Genomic DNA, 22,295 nt, shown 5'->3' with positions numbered 1-22,295 from the left:
ATACTCTAATCTCTTGAATCTTGCAAAGCTTTTCCATTCTGAAGTCCTGCTGGATTCTTGAGCAGTGAAAAAACACTATAGAACAGCATAGGACAGGAAATGGATGTCATGTCATGTCATATCCATCCATGAAGGAGGAGAGAATGATTTAGTTGTATTAAATATAATCTCTGTCATAGCTTCACTGATGTTAAGATCACTGCATTTCCAAAATAAAACTGTCTCATGATTTTAGATAGATGTGGTCAGAAACCGCAATTAAAATTAACCTGAAAATACTACTATCTTTATCTCAACATTCCCTAAGCACAGAGTCAAGGCTGATTCAGAGGAGAAAAGGCGCCTAGTGAATCACCAGATTCACCATTCACAGTATCAGAAATGTAGAATACCTCTAACACCTCCCTTTTCTCTCAGGTTTTAGGCACATTCCAGTAGGACTGAATACCCTTGAAATCGAAAGTCCTCTCTGGAATTTCATATTCAGAGGCTGGACCCTTTTGTAGAATTCCTCCAGGGGTGGAATTTGCTCATTCATTTAATCGGACATTTGGGCAAAGTCATATATTTCCATGCTTTATTAAATTTAGTAAGATTTCACTGTAAGGTTAAAGTCCAATATGCCAGTTTATGTGTATTTCTCCCCTGCATAATCTCCAGATCATAAGCTTTGAATACACTGTAACCATTTTATGGGCTTACGACATTCTTTTCCTCATTTTGTTTGGGCATGTATGCATATATATATGTATACATATACATATATAATTATACATAGATAAACAGAAACGGGGAATAATAAGACAGACACCACCTGCATGATATCTAACAGACAAAAACTGTGAATTTTGTATATACATATAGTTATATAAATACATAGTTACATATTTATACAAATATTCATTCCGTTATTATTTAAAAGAACAATGACAGGATACAAGAGAGGTAATTGTGTTGGGTAGGGACACAGAGAATAAGATGCAAAGAAAAACACAAAATTTTAGGTGAGTCTATAGAAAGAGTTACTAAAAATAAAAGAAGGCAAACTTTGGAGTTATAGTCTCTTCATCACTCTATGGGAAAGCAGAACAAAAGGATCAGAAAATGTATATTTAAAGGATAATGATTCAGAGCTCATAAGGGAATATGTTATTGTAGTATGAGTAAAAAGTCTATGGGAAATATTTTCCTTGGGAGACCAGGAAATGCCTGAAAAAACTAAGCCACAGGGCGCATTAAAGATAAATGTTTCCCTGGGACACCATTCCTTTTACAGAAGGAAAGGGGAATCTATTAAGTGAGGAATGGACAGTAAGATCAAGGGAAATTAATGAGCTGGAGGAGAGTCTTTCAGAACTGTGCTAGTGCTCAGACCTGTGGCCTGCCCTGAAATGGGATTCTGTTTTCCTGAAAACCAACGATAACTTCATGCAGCTGCTCATTAGATAGTGCAGATACCAAAGGAGAAATTGGAACCCTGGATGTGTTAGATTAGCATTTTCCTCTATTTCCTCCATTTATTTTCCAGATGGCATACTGTTTCTCTATTACGTTTTATTTATACAAGGCTAAGCCCATTCCCCTTTCAACTCCATTAACCTCAGTGGAACAAACCACAGATGAATATGGCCCATTTACTACAGAATCTTGTTTGATATTGACTGTTTTCTTTGGGATGATTTGATTGACAGAAATTATTGCAGCAGATGTGTCTTGTAATTTGTAATGGAACAGTTTATCCATTTGAATCCAGATAGCCTTTTCTTCCAGAGTCTCTATTTGTAATGCAGTTTATTGGATCTTTGAATCTTTATTGTATCAAATAGCAAGTATTGGTGGGTGTAGCTAAGAGCCGTGGTGGATTAATGCTCAGTCTTTACACACCTAAATATCTCAGTTTTCATCTTGTCCTACGTCACCAATGGGAATGAATTTGGTCACCTTATCCTGGTACATATTTGCAAAATTCATGGAAGTGCCATGGGATTTGATGCAGTTATCAATCTCACTTCAAAACAGGAGCAGAATTGAAATGATAGAAATCTCATGGACTGAGGTGCTTTGCAGGATTATATCAGACGCTTAACACTGGGTTCCACCACACTTATTGTTCTTATAGTGTTTTTCTCTGAAGCTCTGAATTTCTTCATCATAAATATTAAGTATAGGTTAAATGTGTGGAGAAGTTGGCAACCCATAATCAGGATGATGGGAAAGGAATAATGCCTAAAAACTGGGTATTTTGAACAGGACTCACAACACTAGTCATTGCTATAGAAAATTATGAATATTGTGATAGCTTTACCTAAAAAGCAGGAAAATAGCTATTTCCTGATTCAATACTCCCTGAATTAAAGAAGACCTCCTTCTTCTCAGAGGCTGTACTGGGGCGACACATTCGTTCACATCCCCATGACATGGAGGAACACGGAGCAGAAACTGGACCGCCTCCGAATAGGCGAATTTTTGGGTATGTCTGTAGCTGGATGTCCGCACAGCTGAGTACAGCAGCAGTTCAGGATCAGGCAAGAGCCTCAAGGATGGATGCAGAGATGACGGGAGAGGGGGGCAGTGCAGCTGGGCAGCGGTGGTGCCACCCCTGGTGCAACCCCCACTGAAGGGTGCTAGAGAGGTGGGGAGAGGGTGACAAACCTTAGCAAGAGCTGAAAATGTGAAAACCCTGGAACAGTGCTATGCCCAAGCCAGCCAGGCTTGCTGCTCCACAGAACTCATGATCTGGAGCTGCACTGACTGCCCGGTGAGCTGAGGGAAACCCTCGCTGCGCTGGGACCTTCAGGGTGACAGACCTTTGCAAGGTATCCTGGACCCATAGGTGTTACAGAGATGTAAAGCAATCCCTGTGCACTATACGTGGAGAGCAGTTTTGACAGATGGCCAAGATGGAAATCAGGACAAAATGTTGTTTTGGTTTGATCCAAACTATAACAGTGAAATTGTTTTCACTGCTGTCTCACCAAAGCTCAAAAACTCTACGTAAAAGAAAATAAAAAACTTGAATGTATTCTTTGATGAAAACTAACATGTTTGTTTTTTACTGAAGCTTCCTTTCCTCCCTTTCTTCTTTTTAATTAATGTTAGCTAGATTGTCCCTTAAAATCAAATGAAATGGTCTCATTTCCTCCATTTTTTTCTTTTTTTTACTCCAATCTGCTAACCAAACTGAGCCTAAAACCACAGATACTTTTTATTACACAGAAACTGCAATTTTAGTGGCTCACAGCTTGAAGCATTATATTCTATTCTACACAAGAGAATCAAATATATCTCTCCCTAAGCAACCCCTAGCACACTTGAAACACAGAGCTTTTCAGGGATAATACCTTTTGATAGCACTACTCAGATAGCACTAGTCTTCCTCTCCTTTCCCATAAAATATTTCAGCCTGAGAGGGCACATAAATATGCATTAAGAAATATATGACTATTTCACAATGTATTAAGGCAGCTATTCTCTTATACTAAAAATCTTTCTTACACAATGAGTCCAACAGGGTTTTCACACTTAAGCTTTCTGCATGGGGTTTAAGTGATAAAGAGATTCATTGTTAGTCCTCTGCCTGGGGATGGCCCATCCACGTTTAATCAATGCTATAAAAATATTATATTACATAGTACAGTTAAAATATGTATAGAAATATTTATACCATAGACAACTGCATATGGCCTTACATTGCAGTTATTACCAAAATGAAAAAAAAAAAAAAGATAGAGCAAGTACATGTTACTCATGAAGCAATTAGGAACAAAGTGTTTCTGGGATCTGAGACTCCTCATACATTCATGGCTGGACACTTGATTGCAATATCTTAATGTAATAAAGATCATGATGTTGGGTGACAGGGAGCAGAAAGTCAGGTTTTGGAAGGCAGAAGAGTGACCTTTTCTCAAATATCAGCATTTAAGAGGTCTGGAAATTTAAGAAGCAGAAACCATCTATACCTATATAAACTATGGACAAAATACTTTTCAGAGTTGTTTTCAGTGTGGCTGTGTTCCTCCTAAGGGGAACTACCTGCCTTTCTAAAATGCAGATGTTAGCTACTGGGGCAGTGTACCTGGAAAGCAGGCTGATGCGAAGGATGCAGCGGGGCCTTTCCTCAGCCTGCTCTCCTCCTCTGCCTCCGCGGTGCCGGGCTCCCGTGGCAGGGCAGGACAAGGCAGGGCAGCTCCGCGCACCAGCCCCACTGGAGGCTCTCCTTGCCTGGAGCGAGGTGAGAAGTCCTGGCTGAACCTCTGATGTCTCTACTGCGTAAACAGTGTACTCACCTCACCGATGAAGTGATTATTAGGTCTTCTCTCCCTGTGAAAACCTATGAATCCAGTAATCTGTAGAGTGGCGAGGAAATGTTTCTTAGGGAGGAAGCTCTAGCATGTCAGCCTGCTGCCATCGTTCCTGCGGGGCAGATGTAGGATGTCCTTTCTTTGCCATCTTGCATAGGATTTCAGGCTTTTGTGCCTGGTAGAAAGACAGAGCTGAAATCCTGGGTTAATCCCGTTATCTGGTACACAGCCTAATGCACGCTTTGCAGAATTCACCTCCATGCTTTCCACGTACAGGAAAAATTTCAAAGGTTTTAAATTGAAAGGATAATATCAAATCTTTTATCCCCCTTTCTCTTTCAAATCACACTTACTCTTAAAGTCCCCTATCTATGGTGGGCAACAAGATTGACTTTCTAAACTCTGTTAAAATAAACTTTTTAAATAAGATATACAGATGTGCACACAGAGTATCATACTGGTAGATAACTGAAGAAAATAAAAATGAACTAGGGCCAATTTTAACTCACAAACCCTGAATTTTGCTCCAGCATTCCAATAAAAATTCCAAGCCAGACTAGAAGTTTCACTGATTTCCAGTGATGCTTTTATATGAACCAAAATTCACTGTGCCTCTTGCTTCATGTACGTCCCACTGAATTTTGGTGGAGTATTAATGTTTCAAAGAAAACCATGAGAATGGAGCAGCAGTTAAGTAAAAGAAGGGTTAACTAAAGTAAAAGAAGGGTTAACTAGCCAGACCTTCTGCTAGAGCTCTGTTTGTACTGAAGAAGGAAGTCAGTTGTATACTTTGGTGACAGGGAGATAGCTAACTATTTTTAAGCACCCAAGTGCCACAATTAGGAACATAGATACTTTATATAGTCAATAGAGATATATAAGCTCCTAAATTAGATGCTCTGGATTAATTCTGGAGGAGCTTACCTCTCTAAAGGCAGACAAAATTAAAACTTTCCTCGTCCCTTTCTTCCCTTACTGAATGACGTATGTTTGGCTTGGATTAAATATGAAGAGAGTAGCCTCCATGACCACAGAAAACGTATACAGGAATATGATCTACCTTCTTTGTTCCAACTGAGCAGCACCTCACTAACCGGAGTGGAACACCCGGTGCCGTTCTCTCTAAAGAATTCAGAATTATCCCTTATTTCCCTTAGTAAGGAGAGCAAGTAATCACAATTGCAAATCTCCTAGAGTCTCAGAGAACAGAGTTAACCATAGACACACGAAAAGCTAAAATCAATTTCTTGCCATTGTGCCTTCTATTAAAGTAACCAAAGAACTAATTGCAGGCTACTTTGAAAGCCATACATGCCAGCATGGTGGAGGACAGCTGGAAGAAGAAATGCATATTGTGAGTTGTAATAGCAATGGACAGGTGTATGAGAGATTTTTGAACTCAGGAACATGTCCCTGAAACTTGGCACTTGATGCTGTTTGCTCCTGGGCTGGCATCCAGCAGAGATTGAGAGAGCGAAACTGCTGCCATTAGTTACGCAGTGTGCACACTTTCGGATTCACTAGAAATCCAAGTATACTAGTGAAACATTTATAACTTACAGTAAAGCAGCTGCCAGACAGGAGAATATGACAATATCATGTTTGCTGCAATGCCCTTTAAAAAAATATGTAACAGAAAGTCAGATCCACTCTGAAGATGGTAAATAAAGAACTAAAGATTAACAAATTACCAAAAATTAAGGGTTTATTCCCTGTGACATTCATAATAGCTGTTAGATAATTATTTACCTAACTATATTACTAGCCACTTAGGATGGAAGTTTGGTGTCTATTCTCTGCTGGTCACAAGGGTTCCTCAGTGTCTGATACGGAGGGAGGAGTGACTCCAGAGGCCATGTCTACCTCTCTTAGTCCTACTGACTAAAGCAGCAGCCCCTAGGATTAGCTCAGGCAAGATTCCTGACTTCTGGAAGGTTAAAGCTCCATAAATAGATCCCTACAATTGAAATATAATCTAAGAAAACAGCATAGAAATGTACCATTAAATAAAAATCATAAATTAAAAAAAAATGATGAGCTAGTTTTTTTAGACATCTACACTGTAGAAGTCTGGGCTAGTTTGCATCAGGCTCCCTACAGAGTCAACAAAGTAACTGTTAGGCTAGAGACCATCTGATCAAAAAGAAAGGTGTTCAGTATGATGAGTTATACCTGCGGCATCAGATGAATCCCACTCTAGGTATCTATTTATCTGAGACACAGATTTCAGCCACAGGAAGTGTTTTCAAAGGAACACATCTGTATTTAAAAATCAGTCTGCTGGTTAAGTAATTTGAACAAAAGTTTGCCAAGAAGTTTATATGCTACTCCAGTATAATTTCTAACCTTTCAGTACTTAAAACTGAACTCTGCCTGTAATTATTGTGATCTTGCAAAAGATTTTCCTTCTATTAGTATTAGGAATTTTCAGATGAATGGTATAATTCATAAAGTATTTTTAGGGTTTTTTTTTTTGGAACTCCATACCAAGCTTGATTATTTTTCATATTTTTCACTACATTAAAATTCTTTTTCACCTCTGTCCAACTGATAGAATTAATAAATCAACAAATACAAAAATAACTTGAAGAATATGCTGTCATGTATGCTATTCATTGAAATTGAAACAAAAAATGCATGGCTTTTTCAATTTCTCATATACCTGTGCCCCTCTGGGTAAGTCTAAGAAATGCTAATATTTAAAGAGTAGTAAGTAAATGAATAGGAATGATACCTTGGGCAGAGACAAAGAATGACTGCAGAATTCCAAAAGCAAAGAGAATTTCAATGTCCTAATCAGGAATATACTTAAACTCATTTCTAATTTTGAATGTCCAGAAGAATTAAAGATGCACCTAATGTTAAGCACAGGATTAAACACCCTTCTTCACTGCCAATGCTTTCTTGAGTTGGCATAAGCCTGAGTCCAGAAGCAAGAGAGTGCTGATGGTCAAAATTTAAAAAAAACCTTCACACATATTTTATCCTCTTCTCCTTAGAACAGACTTTTCTGGCTTTCTGTCACATATTTGAAAAAGAAACACTGGTAGAAGAGAAGAGAAGCCTTCCTAAACCACAAAGTGAAAATTCATACTGATGATATAAATGTTGAAGGATCTGTCCAAATAAATCAGCAAGATAGGGAATCACACAGTTCTAATCTGTATGAAGTAATTGTGTAAACCATCTTAGAGGGCAGTAAAAGCAACACATAGAACGGTATTGTTCTGATGGGAAAAAAATAAAATAAAATAAAACAAAATATTTGAGAGACAGCGAGGCCTTTGTCATTAAGTTAGCAGTAGCACAGGATCCAACTGGCTCACTTTGTTGATCTCTGTTTCTCACTTTGCTGATCTCTGCTTCATTCTCTATGACATTAACATTAACTATCTGTATTTGACTGGCGGTCATCTATTTCCATTTTGGAGAGTTTCTCTGTTAGCTTACCAGTCACATAGATTATACAGGATTTATCAGGCAAAACTGTGAGTACATTGGACTGGATTGAAACGAAGTTCTGAGTGCGTGAGTCAAATACGACTAGAACTTGGTTTTGGCTTTTTGTTTTTTATGTTTAGTCATATAACTCGAAATCTAGGAAACACTTGGTAGGCAAGAATAATTTCATTTTATAAAACAAAACCATGCTTTTTCACCTCTGAGCAGTCTATTACTGTGGCATTAGCAGAACTTTGGGTTTTTTTCTTTTGCCATCACAGCATGATGCATCCCAGGATTTATTCATTAGAAAAGTGCCAGTCCCCAAGCTTTAAAGCACAGTTGTTCTTTTCCAATTGACCTTTGGACATAAGTGTTTATATATGTTTATATATATATATATGTTTATATATGTGTGTGTATATACACACGTTTGTGCAGATGTATATATATATTTATATTTATACACCTATACCTATATGCACATACACATATATATTGATTGCAATTTTCATCATTTTGCCGCCAAGAAAAACAAAGTAATCCTGACTAGAAAACTGTTTAAAGGAGGGAAAATCAAAGCTTGGCATTACAACTAAATGATGGTGTTCATAGAGGGCAGGGAAGGGGAGAGAGGGAAAAGAAGTAATATTAGCTTTAAAACCCGTAGTGAGGCTTTGCACGCATGACCAGAGAGACAAAGCTTGAGGCATAAACCTAGAGCAAATCACACCGTGACAGCAGTGTACGAAGGAGCAGGTTGTACATTTGAAAGTGTGAAAAAGATGCATGCTGCATCTTGAAAGGTAAGTATTTGAAAGTACAGATGTTGCGCGCATTCATTGTTTGTAAGTTTGTAGGGGGAAAGGGCTAAGGTTTTTCTAGGAATTGTTTCATTTGTTCACGATTTGACATCCACAAGTAACTCTCTCTGGTGTATGGCTGTTAGCATGCTGATGTTCTACTCATCCAAAATCCTGCATCCTCTTCCGTGCCTATTGTAATTTTGCCTTTTATTTTAACTGTATTGATAATAAAGGGGTTCTGGTTTGCTCCTGAGATTACATGGAGACCCAGCAATTGGGACTGGTCTGTTTTCTCTCTAACATTGTGCCCACAATCTGTGAGTACTGTCGCTTTGGAAAGGTACTGGCAGATAACCACTGCCCTGGTGAACAGAAGATTGAAAATCACCCTAAATGGCATTAAATCAGACATTTCCAACTAAGAACGTAACCAAATGAGTTTTACAGTATCTGGCTAGAGCTTATAAAGTACATCAGTCATCTAATGTAGATCAAATGAAAAAAATGATTTAGATACATGGCTCCTTCTTAGAGCTGTCTTCTGGTTTGACAAATCGATTTCAGCACTGTTTCTTCTCAGTGATTTCTGTCCTTTTCCACTCAATGCTTAAAAGAAATGCGTGTTTGGTGAGCAGTGCACATGCTGAGCAGAGAGGGATGGGGGGCTGCAGCAGTCCTTGTGCAGGGAGCCAGTGCCTGCCAGAAACACATCACAGTTTCTGGAAGTAGCTGTATCTGTGCCGAGGTAAATTATTTAAAGCCTAAACATTTGACTACAGATATAAATAAACCTGGCAATTTCCATGCGCTGGATCAGATCTGTGGTCCTTCTAATCCAGCTCTCCATTTCTGGCGGGGCAAGTGCAAGATTATTTAGAAAGGTGCAGGAAACAAAACGATTGTAAACTAGTCCACTCACAGATAAGTTGCTTCCTATCACGAGTGTTTGGAATTGAAGTAGAATAGATGAATTCAGCTAAGTGACTGGACGGCAACATGCGTGCATCTTTAAGAAACTCAACTTAATGTGGAGATGCCTATATGTATCAACCACAGTGGCATATCAGTTAACAGAAAATTCATGGTCTGGCATCCATCTTTACACCCAAAAGCCAAAATCAACTTCCTTTAAAAACTAGGACAGATCATAGCTAAATATAAATAGTAGAAATACAGAGATAAAGAGCTAGGAAGTTACTCCAGCCAAATTCTAAAGGTGCAAAATAATCAACTACATGCTTTACATAGAATTGCATATGTCAGGGCTGGTTGTTCTCAGCTAATGTTAATTTAATTTGTCCCCACTGTGAAATGAAGTGGATACAGCTGAGGCACCTGCTGCTGTTAAATCACAGGTGGTATTCACCTGCCAAAAAGAAGGCAGATATTTTTGGCACCACAACTCTCCCAGTGTCTTCACCCAGTAAGGTTGTCTTTGGGTTAACTTAAAATCTTTTAGAGTGCATCGCTATGAGTGACTGTGAAAGTTATGTCCATTCTCCCTGTCAGTTTTTGAGGTTGTGATACTTTGTTCAAGGAGTACTGGAGGAACTGCGCTTGCCAACAGTTTCAAGCTCCATCACAAGCAGAGGAAGAACTTGTATGTTTTCCAGGGTTCAGTAAGACTTTTTAAATGCAAAACAGACCCAACCTAAATATCAGTACCTCCAAGCTACATCCGTATAGGTTTTCAAGGAAAATGCCATAAACTTCAAGTTATATGTGGAGTGGCAGAATTCATTGCAAAAGTGCTGATAGATATATAAAAACACAAATTATCAGCATAATGGTTTGAAAGAAACACAGACATTTTCCTTTGCTGTAATAATGAAATCTAATAAAATCTGAAAATATGATCCATTTGTTCATGCCTGTTTCTAAGGGTCTTTCATAAAGATATAGAGCTTTCATGCTGACTCACCCTCCTATCAGACAGATGGATCCAAAGGTTTAAGAGAATTTGATTGTCTCAGAGGCAAATGGAAGTAAAGGCAGAGGCAACAACAAAAAAGAAAGTTGATGCTGTGCTTTACAGTTGCTTTTTTATTTTTAAAACAGAATAAAAGGCCAATCCAAGGAAAGGGGTGAATTTAGAAGAGATTCAGAATGTGCATCAAGTTAAGAGAAAACCTTTTCTTCTGCTACACTGGTGCTCTCATATGCACCTACCTTTGTGTCCTCAGAAAGTCAGTATTTTGCTTACCTGCAGCTTGTTCAGCTGGTGATATTCCTTACTTGTTCTCAAGTGAAAATTCACCCAGAGGCACTTCTGGGTACACTTGCACTATTTCTGAATGCTCTAAAGGCAATTAGACTATCATTAGCAGAGTTTCTCTCAACTCCCAGAGTTTCTCCCAGCCCATCCTCTTATTTTCTTAGAGTAGTAACCTGATATTTGGTAAGCTTTTCTGTTCCCACTGCAAAATATATTTGGCAGCATATGTATCTTGGGCTACGAAAAGAGATTCTTCCATGCTAGACTTGTACCCCTGCAATAAGAGCATCTATTAAGCATTTTATATTGCTATTAAGAAGACTGGTCAATTATGAACATTATCTGGAAATATTTCTATACAGAGAAAGAAGACTATTAGAAGAAATAATGTAAGGAGTGGACGTTCATTTCAAAATTCCTAGAGATAAACAGCAAATCTTTTCATTGCTTCAGTAATGTGACCTTATTTAAACATTGCCTCTCACTGCATGGTTTTTCTTCATATATTAATTTCAAGAAGACTATTTCTTGCATGTTGACTAGCCAGCATGTACTTTTTGTGTAATTTCACCTCTAAAAACTTTAAAATGAATGGAGCCAAGTTGAAAATCTTTCTCAGAAGACAAAATTTGATGGAATATTTTATAAGAGATTTTCACTGTAATGCATGCCTATTGTGCTGCAGAGCACAGCATTTGGTGCAGCTAAATAATAAAGGAGGAGAGGTATTATCAGCCACTAATTTATGAAAGTCCACTGGCAGTAAGTCTCAAAACACTACCACTATCACCAAACTTCAATGATAAGAACAGACTGGAATGAAGAACTTGTTCCTTTTTTGGTGGAAATGAGTTTTGTGATAAAGATGTCTTTTGAGTTGTAAGATTGTTAAGGAGAAATGAGAGGAAATGTTTTCATGTTGAGAGCTGAAAAATGCTGCCTAAAAGTAATGTTTTTTAAAAAGTTCAGGTGTTGGCCAGGTGCAATCACTGTGGGCAGTCATTTACCAAGGGATTATATAGAAATAGAACTAAAATTTCTCTCAGACATATAGACAAATTTTAGAGCCATAAAGACATTGATAAGAGAGTAAACTTTCCTAGAACACTTCTGACAGCAGAAGGAGTTAATTCTCATTTTTTTTTACTTTGGTTGTTTATTTCATTTGTGTTTCTTTCAAAAGAATTGTTCATGTGAGTATGAGTTATTTGTATGCCTAGGAGTCAATGGTCTCATCCAAACTTTGCAATCAATGACACATGGATTCCAATACACTTGACCACTTACATAACTGTGAATTCTGAAAAGTCATAAGTGCATCAAAATATTTTACACAAAACAGAGGATAATTCAGTAATGCTCAGTGGAAAGGAGATTTTTTTTGATTCTGCATGTATTTTTTAGTAGAAAAAGAGTCCCAAATTATGGTCCCAAACTCTTTAAATATTGATAGCATACTTGGGCTGTAGGTGAAATGGCAATCAGGCAGAGCCTAAGTCTCTTAAATTCACAGGGATATCTTCAAACTTGGCTGTTGGCTGTTCTGGACTGATGCGCTTTCTTCTTTGTTTGTTTGTCTGTTTTTAAAGTGTTTGCTTCATGCTAGAGTGAAAATAAAACAAATTCTGACAACTCAGACCATTTCAGAAAGCAGGAATCTTGTTTCTAGTTAGCCTGCACTTTCGGTTTTGCTTACCACTGTTTCTGATTATCTCCTAATTAAGGCTAGGTCTGTCTGGTCTGGAAGTTGTGTTAAATCTCCTCATGACTGATCATCTATACTGCAAACACCGTCGCTTGACTCCCCCAGAAGCAACACCTTGGAAGCTTTGCTGCATTGCCGGATATGATGAGGTGTCTCAGGTTTCCCCTTTCAGCTGCCCTTTCAGCTGCGTGTATGAACTCAGTGCAGACAGGCAGTTCTCACGGGACGGGATGTCCAGGAGGTGATATTCCATCTCCCCTGTTACAGCCTTTCTGAACCAAGCTTCCTCCTTCTGTGGTTCATTAGAAGAGAAAAGGACAGAAATATTTGGTGGATCAGTTCCTAGAGAGGATTCATTTTGCATATAAAAGAAAAATATAAATGGCTTTTTATATGAGTTACAAAATATGATATAGAGATTTCACTTAACTCAATGTATTTAATGTGACCTCAATTTGGATGTAGAATATCAGTGTAGAAATGTTGCATAGACTTGACCAGCTGCTATTTACAGCTTGCTGGGTTTTTTTTATCTCTTCCTCCTTGCATAAACTCTGCAGGACTTAATCAGTACCTGCTGAAACTACTGGAAATATACCCGTCGCCATCAATGTCTTACTACCAGTTCTTTTAAAATGTAATAAACATTTTTATAATTAATAGCATTACTCTATTAATCCTTACACAGGTCAACCACCACTCTTCCTGCAAACTAAAGCATGAATGTTAAAGTATGACAAACATGGAAGGCAAAAGAACTAACCATCCTCTCACCCAGGTTTCTCAAAATATTCCTAATTAATTCTGTTCACAAAATACTGAACAACAGAAGGAAGAAAAAAACCCAGTCATTTACATCTCAATCACAAAACCCGTCATTAGTCCTTTTTGGTTGTCGATAATGTTGCCTTTACATTGCTTTTAGCCATTATTAGCGCTTGAGCATTTGTCTGAGTTTGGTCTGCTTTTCCTTTGTTTTACAAAGATTAATACTGCCAAACTGGCTTCATGAAGGAAATGGATAACAGTCACTGATGATAGAAATGGCTAACGTGACAGTTCACTTTTGAGATATTTTAGAAGAATACCTTCTTATAAAAAGGAATTTTTAATGTTGAACAAACATGGCCAGCCACAAAACCTACAATAAACCAAGATGTTCCACACAAATTGACATCCTAAATCAGTTAGGAACTTCTTCCCCCACCCTGTTTTTCTTTTGTTTTGTGTAGGATATAAAGCAGATAACACTGAAATCTTAACAAAGTAAAATTTTTGCACTATTCTGATACATGCTGAATTTGGAAGCAATCAAAATCTTGCAATAAACTATCTCTTTATGAAGTTTTCCTTTTTTTTTTTTAAGGACGTAAAAGAGAGGGACAGTAGTATTAGATAAGTATGAGAATATTTTTGCCACATCTCTGAATAGCACCTTTAGACAATCCATTTGAAATTTACCCTCTTGGAGAGAGGATCACACAAATGTTGCTTTGAACCAGAAACGATTTAGTATTCTGTATAAAATGGATGATTCTTATTTTCCTACTTTTTCTTCCAACTCCCAAATCATTCCATCTCCCTTTTTAGCTGCTTGCATATAAATCTTATATCTCACCAGACAGCTGTCACTTCTTACAGCTGCTTTCTGAAAGCAGTGTCAGTCTGGGACTGGCCACTAGTGCTCTGATTTATAGTTCCAGCAGTCTGTTGGTGGAATTTGTTTCACCTAACTTGCAAGGGCTAAAAGATGTGCTCCTCCTCCAGGCTTGTGATCTGGGAGCCCATGTGGTCTTTGGAGAGAAGCAGACAGCTCTAGAAAGTAATTTAGCTAGTATTAAGGGAGATACTATATGACAGAAAAAAAAATATATATTTTTTTCCTTCAGTTGTAAAGGGAATAGAGGCAGTAGTCTAAACCGGTGACTTTACTTTTAGATGACTGAAGTCTGATGGAACCTGAATCTGGGCCTCACTGTTATCTTTTTCTGATTCAAATGGCTGGGAGTATGTATTAAGTGGCTGGAGTGAGAAGCGACACTTTATCGGGAATTGTTTCACAGATATCTCAATTCAGAGGCTAATTGAAATATATTAAAAATAACACATCACTGTACATGGCCATGCAAGTGAGGATAAAGTCACCTTCAGCTGCCTTGCATAGAAACAACATGGCAGTCTATTGTGAACAGCAGAGAGGGAAGCGCAGAGTTTCTTCTCCCCTCCATAAATTGAAACAGCAACGTAGCCCATGAGGCCCTTCCATCTTCTTGACTGATGAGCTAAAAAAAGTCTCAGCCATATTGATCTCCTTTATCCACTAAATATGAAGATGTGTGGATAAATATGTGGATCAGGTGAACATGGACAGGGGAATAGTGAAGAGTGAGGAATGAGCAGACCCCTCTTTGTATCCTGGTTAGCAAATGAAATATATATGCTTGCCTTTGTTGCAAAGTATGGAACAAAAGGGGAGCAAAAGTTTGTTATTCAGGGTGTTGCGAGCTGAGGCAGTTATCTGACAGGCCCTTACCTTCGGCTTTATCTGAAAGTCCAGTCTAGCCTTTAATACATGAAGGATCTGAGCCGAATCGCTGAGCTGATTATGAGTCAGTTGCCTTCAGAAGGCTTTGGGGCTGGTTCTTAGAGTCGTACCCCTATATTTCTGCAACATTCAGAAGGGCAAAGAGGGAGTTGTGTGTGCTGAACAACACAATCCTTGTTCAGAGCAGACAGGTAGTTTGGAGTTAATTATTTCTGTCTTGCCTGACACACCAGAACAGTCTGTTACAAGTTCCTCCTTCCCCTTCTCCCAGCCTTTTAAAAATCTACCGCTGCTCTTTATTTAAAGGGCTCAAGGATGGTATTTCAACGGTGATTACTATCCAGTGGTCATCTATGACAGCCTGTAGCCTGCTATTATTTGCAATTTAAGTCCATCACCAATATTTTATGACTGCATCTGCAGTTACTGTCAGCTGAACAATATTTAATTGCTTGACACATAAGCTCTGTATTGTCAACAAATACATGTCCTCAGGCCCCATTATATCTTTTCAGTGATGTCTGCAGTTTCCTTGCTCTTTTTTTATTTGTTCTGGTGATGGAAAGAACAGTTTGCTGTAATATGTTCAATGTTCATAAGCAATAAAGTCATAAAAGAAGTGTTAAAAAAGTGATAACCAGAAGAAATTCTTGGCTAGTATATAGATTATTTAAGAGAAAGCAATGGGTTTCATTTTCCCTTAAAGAGACTTCATGTTCTTTTGTATTCAAAAAAACCTGCTGATGGCCTATGCAGGCTTTTTCCCCTGCTTCTACAGTTCTAAGGATGATGGCATACCTAAATTTAAAAATATATGCCATTACAGTTTTCTTTGAGTATCAGCCCACAGTTAAAAATGGTCCTAAAAGTTTAAAAGGTTGTGCCTATGTTAATATTTCCTAAACTCTGACAATACTTGGCAGTTACAGTCATTGGCTTCTTTTCAGGCTTAAAATTAGAGTTTGTATTTTTACTGTTGAGTTTTAAACAGAGTTTAAATAGGATATGGAAACCAGAGACCTTCAGGACATTCTCTGGTCTGGTGGCTACCAATAGATGAACTCCAGGACATGAGAAATGGTCCACAAAACAATTAAAAAAAAATCAGAGCCCTCCTGATACACCCAAGTAATCAAATACAGAAAATAGGAAAAGTAAAAGTAAAAAATGAAGATTCCATTCTCAGCATAGTTATTTTTTTGGTTGTAAGTAAAATTAATATGGAAAAAAACATATACAAGATGTTGTATGGCTTGATTTTTAAAAATGTTACATAGTCCTTAGATGAACTTAGAAAGTTTATGGGACACTTAGATTGACTGAATGAAGGCACAAAGCTACCACCCCTTATTGACCTGTAAATACCTGTGTCATTCCTGATAGTCATTCCCATCTGGGCTCTTCCCGAAGATGCCTCCAGTGATGGCACTTCCACACATTCTCGAAGCATTCCCTCAGCATTCTCTGCCAGGGATTCACTGCTTCCTAATAGCTACAACCTACACCTCTCACTGCAACTTGAGCCCATTATTTTTTAGTGCTATATCTCATGGACATGGAGAACAAGTTATTCCCTTCCCCTTTCGCAACAGCCAAAACAAGACTCAAGTTACGCATATGGCTAAAACTGTCCATCTGTGCATTACATGGATGTTACAGAATGTACATTACAACTCTTCATTTTGCATCTCATAAACATAGTACTCTCATTTACCTTAGTGGGAATACAGAAGCAAAAGAAGGTGGAAAGGTCTGAAACCTGATTAACCAGAAACCGCATTCGGAAATAAACAATCTGCTATATTTATAGCAGCATGAAAATTTATATGGGAAGTAGTGGAGAGATCTCAAATCTACTCATTTAAAACTTTTTTGGCAAACCACTGTGTTGCCTCTGGCAATATTCTTATGTATGTGTATATATTAATATATATTCTTTATTTCAAATTACTTCCTCCTCCCTCTAATTTTGTACTGTAGATTTTTATGCCAGGTAATTGCTTCTCTATATTCTTAAAAAATTGTCAGTTTTTGTCTAAAAATATGTTTAATTGTAACTTTTCAGAAAACTTGCTTGTTATTGAAAAATTAATCAGCAGAATCAGGGAGCTAATTTTAATGATGATTGCTATTTTAATGGAAGAATATTTTTAGCTAAATCTGAAATGCAAAAAGACGTTATGGTTTGGTGGAACTTTAAGTGAGTACGGAACTGTAATACATCTACCAAGCACAGATAACGCATTATCTTAATTCAAATTATGAAGGTATTTATAGAATAGACCAGCAAGTGGCAGTACATGTTGTGCATAAATCATGAATGATAAGACTAAAATCTTTAAAATGAAACTAAATAGACAGTCAAACAAGCTTTCCTATACAGCCTTATTCATTTTAACTACCCTGCAAAGAATTGTAAATGCTTCATTCCACATGACCTTATTTATTTTCCTGGAAATAATAAGTATCTCTCACATTCAGGAGGGATAAGAAACAATTCTCCTGTAACTGGTGGGATACTTTTATGTCACAGTTAATCAGAATGTATATACTGTAAGTCTAATGTAGACTCAGAGTGGAAAATGGAATTTTCCAGAGACTGTAGTGTTATGAATTGCCATGACTCATAACATATTCCAATAAATAATGACTGTCTATGGGTAGTGTATTTTAATAGATGCAGAATGCCTACTCCAACGGGCTTTGACCCCGCTATCTGTTATGTGAACTCCATTTTATGCAGTTTATTTTCATAGTTGAAATGTTCGATGAAACTGTAATATTTACTATTACACCTTTGTTCAAAGTCAGTGTAATATGCAACACCCAGCAAGGGGGGAAAAAATAGAAGTGTTGCCTTTCATTCAGTAAGTTAGCTAAGAGAACAAATATTAAATATGTGTTTTGTAATACCCTACTAAAAGCCCTAGTGTATTGGTAAAAAGTGTTATTAATGGAAGTAAGCATTTCTTCTACAGCAATACGTAGATTAATATAATGTGTGAGAAAAGTGTTGGACCAACATCTTTGGAGGTGAAAATAACCTCTGTACTGTAAAAACATGAATAGAAAGAAAAAACGCAAGGAACCTTTAGTATCTGCAAGAGTATATCATCTCTGAGCCAGTGATGCCACTATTATGGGTGAAGAAGGAATGCTTGTCCCGGGGTTCTTTTAACCTTTTCCCTGCCTATTTAAAATATTAGCAGGAGTGCTAAATACTGCTGCTTATGAATCTGAGTTTGCCACATGTTTATATTATGTGTTGAATGAGTTTGGCGGTCTTCAGTATACAGCATGCACAGGGAGGGCAGCACAGAAATTGCCTTCCTTGTGCATTCTTGTTCCCAGAGTCGCTGAGCATGAGGGCTAAACCTGTTTCCTGTGTCAAATGAAGTTGCCAAAGTAGCAAACTGGGACATTCCTTTTTTTCTTTCTTTTTTCTTTTTTTCTTTAGTGAAATGTAATTAGAGTTGACTGAAAAAACTTTAAACAGATTGACAGAATTTCAGGAAAAGTTTCTGTATTTTTTAAAGTTACACTTGCAAACATGCAAGAGGCAGTGGGTGGTGTCATTCTTTTATGCACCAGTCCAGAAGCGAAGGAATACATTCAGGTGCAGGACAGCTAAAATTCAGTTGTTTTTCTTATTGAAGGCTTAATTCTCCCTTTTCTCCCCCAAAAGTGGGGTTTTTTTTGCTGTTCTGTAGACTATTTGGGGGGGGGGGGGGTATCTTGGTATGTCCTTCAAAGGATGGTCTACTTTTCTTGGAATGACTCTTGGGAGAGCAGAAACAAGAACCACAGCTTTTCATCCCAGACACGAAAATGATTGGGCTGAGAGGGTCATTTGTACTTGTTCCCTGAATAAGTATATATCCCATGCAAAATGAAATATATCTAGAACGAGAAACCAAGAGACACCCACCCATGTATACAAGAGTATACTGAGTATACACATTTCTGTGCATTTAGAGATGTTTAAATCAAAGTCTCTCAAGGTCTTAGAAGAAGATTGTAACAGCCAGATGATGGGAGTGTGATTTGGGGGAAATTTCCATCACTGTCCTCTACTGGAGTTATTTCACTTAGAATAAAATGCTTAAACAGTGCATGAAGGCAAGCCTGCAAAGTACAAAGCAGAATATACAAACAACAGGACAGTGATGTGCTGTGCTGTGTCCTGCCCATCCTTGCTGAGAAGCAACAGCCATGACGTGCACATGCAATATACCATCACACTGCACACTCTGGAGCTGACTGGGGTGAGACAGGTAAGGTGGCCATTCTGGTGCTTAGGAGAGCCTTCTGCATAAAGAACATGATGGAAACCTTTTCCACAGGATTGTTCCTCAGTGGTCTCTTCCCAGGCTCTGCTATTCTGTAGGGTTATTCAGGGTGCAGAACTTTGTACTTCTTTTTATTGGATTGCCTGTGGTTTCTGTTGGCCTGCCTCCCAAGTCCACCTGGATTGAGGCTCCGCTGTGACGTGATTAGATTCACAAGTCCCAGGGTAGTGTCTGATCAGCTCCAGGAACTGTTTCTGAATTCAGGAACTATAGTGGTGTGCTGACAGTTTCTGGAAACTGGTATTGTTGTACTCTCAGCCTTGCTATGCAAGTTGAAGCTACACAAGCCTCAAAAAAAGGACTGAAATTTGTCTTAAACCACGTTTTATAGTATGTTCTCAGAAGACACAGATACATTTTCCATCCTTCGTAACCTAAGAAAAAAGCTCAGATTTCCCATTTGAATCAGATTTCTAATTTGTCATATGAGCTCTCTAAGCAAGAGGCTATTACGCCAAAGGTAGCCATCATCATGCAGTTAGGTGCATTCAGAGCATTCCTAACAACCTAGGCCCTTCAAGGCTTTATGTAAGAGAAATAAAACACGAGGAACATATCTCTATCCATGGAAATAAAACACGAGGAGGATATCTAGATGACCAGCTCAAATGTAATGTAGAACTTTATTTCCAGGAATATTTACTAATATATTTGTTTATTACTCCATTTCAGATGCTAAAGAAGTCAGGAATGGGTTGGGCTTTCTTTGGCTAGGTCTTCTGAATGTGGGCTCCTGAATTCCACCACAATTGCACTTCTATTGCTTAAGGCCTGTGCTAGACCTTTGGCTAGAAGCCTTCCCAAACTGAAGTTCAGTGCTGTATCAGCCAACTCCTGAAGAAACTGCCCTTCTTCTCCTGGGGCTGTGTAGATGTACAGCACTTCCTACTGAGGACTTTGGTGTAAAGATAGCATCTAGTCAGAAATGACTTTATCTATTGGGTTAGAAAATGTCAACGTAAATAAGAATCAGACAGAACGAATGCAGCTCTGCCTAGGGGCTTATCATAACACCAGCAGCAGAAGACTGGATAATCAGTTACCATGGCTGTAACGTCATAGCCTTTCAGAACGGAAGATTTACAGCACCACATACATTCTTCTGCGCTTGCTATTCCTTTGCTTCCTATTACAAAGGTAAGGGAATCCCCTGAGTGTGTGATAACTGGCATTGTTTATTTTGGGATACATAACACACGGTACATCCAGGTGGTGTTTTCTCGTTCAAAACTGAGGTCAATAAAAAGTGATGGAAAATGTTAGCAAAATCTTGGCCGTAATCTCTCAGTGCCTTTAGGAATCTGAGTAAGACTTTCCTACAGGTACAATATCTTTTTGGTTTTTCCTTGCCTAGCCTCTACACACCCTCTAATTATATGGCAACGGCAGATTAAAAGGCAAACATATCCTCCAGTTATCTTCCTCTGAAGAAATGGTGTCATGTGTAGAAAAAACAAACAACAGGAAGGGGAGTGAAGAAGGAGCAGAACAACAAAACAATGGAAGTTCAACTTATCTACTAATACCCTTTCTAAAAAAAAAAGGACATGGGCTAAAATGTATCAAACCACATCAAAGCAGGGAAAATTTCAAAATTCAGGATAAACAGCAGACACTACACATACCATCTTCTGTCTGTAATGATGGAGATATGTGATTATATTTTATCTCCATTTTCTTTAGTTAAAAAAAATGCATCTTCTACCTTCTGTTCAAGGTAGAGTTCTCTCAGTACTTTGATTTGGTGGACAAGCAACAGAAATATTGAGCTGAGGGTGCTTTTATGAATGAGAGACGCAGGAATAATGTACTACTGTATCAGGGGATAGGAAGCCAGGTATACAATCACAAATTACTAAAACAGACTTGTATGAACAACTTCTGGAGCCAATGCTGTTCTTATTCCTACAATATTTAACATTTACTATGTGAACTCTCAACGACTCATAATTTGAAACTTTTACATCAAGCATATTCAGGAAAAAAAAAAGTAAAATCACAATCAGCTGAACTACATCATGTGTGATTCATGAATCAAATAAAAAGTAGGCAAGAATGTCTTTTTAGGTCAATATATAACAACTGTAGTAGAGTCTGGGCCATTTTCACCTGAAAGAAAAATAGAGGCATAGGAAAAGTAAACTGCTGAAGGACAGGAAAAAAGTTATTTTGAGCCTCTAAAAATAGAAATCTCTCCTGTGCTTCTTTATAAAAGATGTGACCAGCTGCAAGAGCCATCCAGATCAGCAGATTTTTTCATGATGTCTTGCTGACCTTTTCCCTTACATTCAACAAAATTCCCAAAGCAGAAGGGATCTGTATCCTTGCACATTTCTAATAAAATTGGAAACAGAAATGAAGAAATGCACATAAATCCAGATATTTCAAAACAATTAATTAGTAATATATTTAATCCCTTGACCAACAAAAATTTTAGATATGGCTAAATAAATGGCTAGTACAAGACAGTCTTTCACTCTCTTCCTCTCCAGGACAATCTTACTGTATATTTACAACTGTTTTTGAGAATAAGGATGTATTGAAGTGATATATTATTTGTTCACTTCTGTGTATGTTTTGATTTAGCTTTGCTTTTGCTGTGGAAGTTGTTATGCTCTTAGGTGAGAATGGACATGACAAAGCAAAGGAAGGAAGCTTGAGGAAGCAGAAGAATAAATTCATGAGGAGATGCTCACATGTGATGGCTTCAGAAAAGAATGATAATCCAAACCTTTCAAACACTGTTGCATGTTTTCAGCCTTTAATCCTGTTGGTTAATTTATATCATGTTGATTCATATTCAGGATTAGGACTAATATCATTGGAATAAGTAGATCAGAACCAGAGTTGAAAGACTTGATTTGGAACAAGGTCCCATTCAAGAGCATATTTACCTAATTTAAAGCAGGTGCTTAAATGCCTTCCTAACTGAA

General features: G+C 37.9%; 1 long non-coding RNA gene across 7 annotated transcripts in view; it reads right to left on the bottom strand.

Annotated features, from left to right (window-relative positions):
* LOC135327431 (uncharacterized) overlaps window positions 1–22,295 on the bottom strand; it is a 46,395-nt gene that overhangs the window by 6,795 nt on the left and 17,305 nt on the right. For 4 of the 7 annotated variants that reach the window (XR_010387548.1, XR_010387549.1, XR_010387551.1 and 1 more), the window contains exons 2-3: window positions 12,222–12,760; window positions 4,076–4,221 (exon numbers count right to left, since the gene is read on the bottom strand). This is a non-coding gene — a long non-coding RNA (uncharacterized LOC135327431). Of the gene's footprint in view, window positions 1–4,075; window positions 4,222–4,286; window positions 4,477–10,828; window positions 10,848–12,221; window positions 12,761–22,295 lie in introns of those variants that run through there. The other 3 variants (XR_010387547.1, XR_010387552.1, XR_010387550.1) reach the window with 3 other exon arrangements.

The sequence above is a fragment of the Dromaius novaehollandiae genome, chromosome 2 (genome assembly GCF_036370855.1).
Source record: "Dromaius novaehollandiae isolate bDroNov1 chromosome 2, bDroNov1.hap1, whole genome shotgun sequence".
NCBI lineage: Eukaryota > Metazoa > Chordata > Aves > Casuariiformes > Dromaiidae > Dromaius > Dromaius novaehollandiae.
The sequence above is the reverse complement of the archived record's forward strand: the minus strand, read 5'-3'. Positions and strand labels throughout refer to the sequence as shown.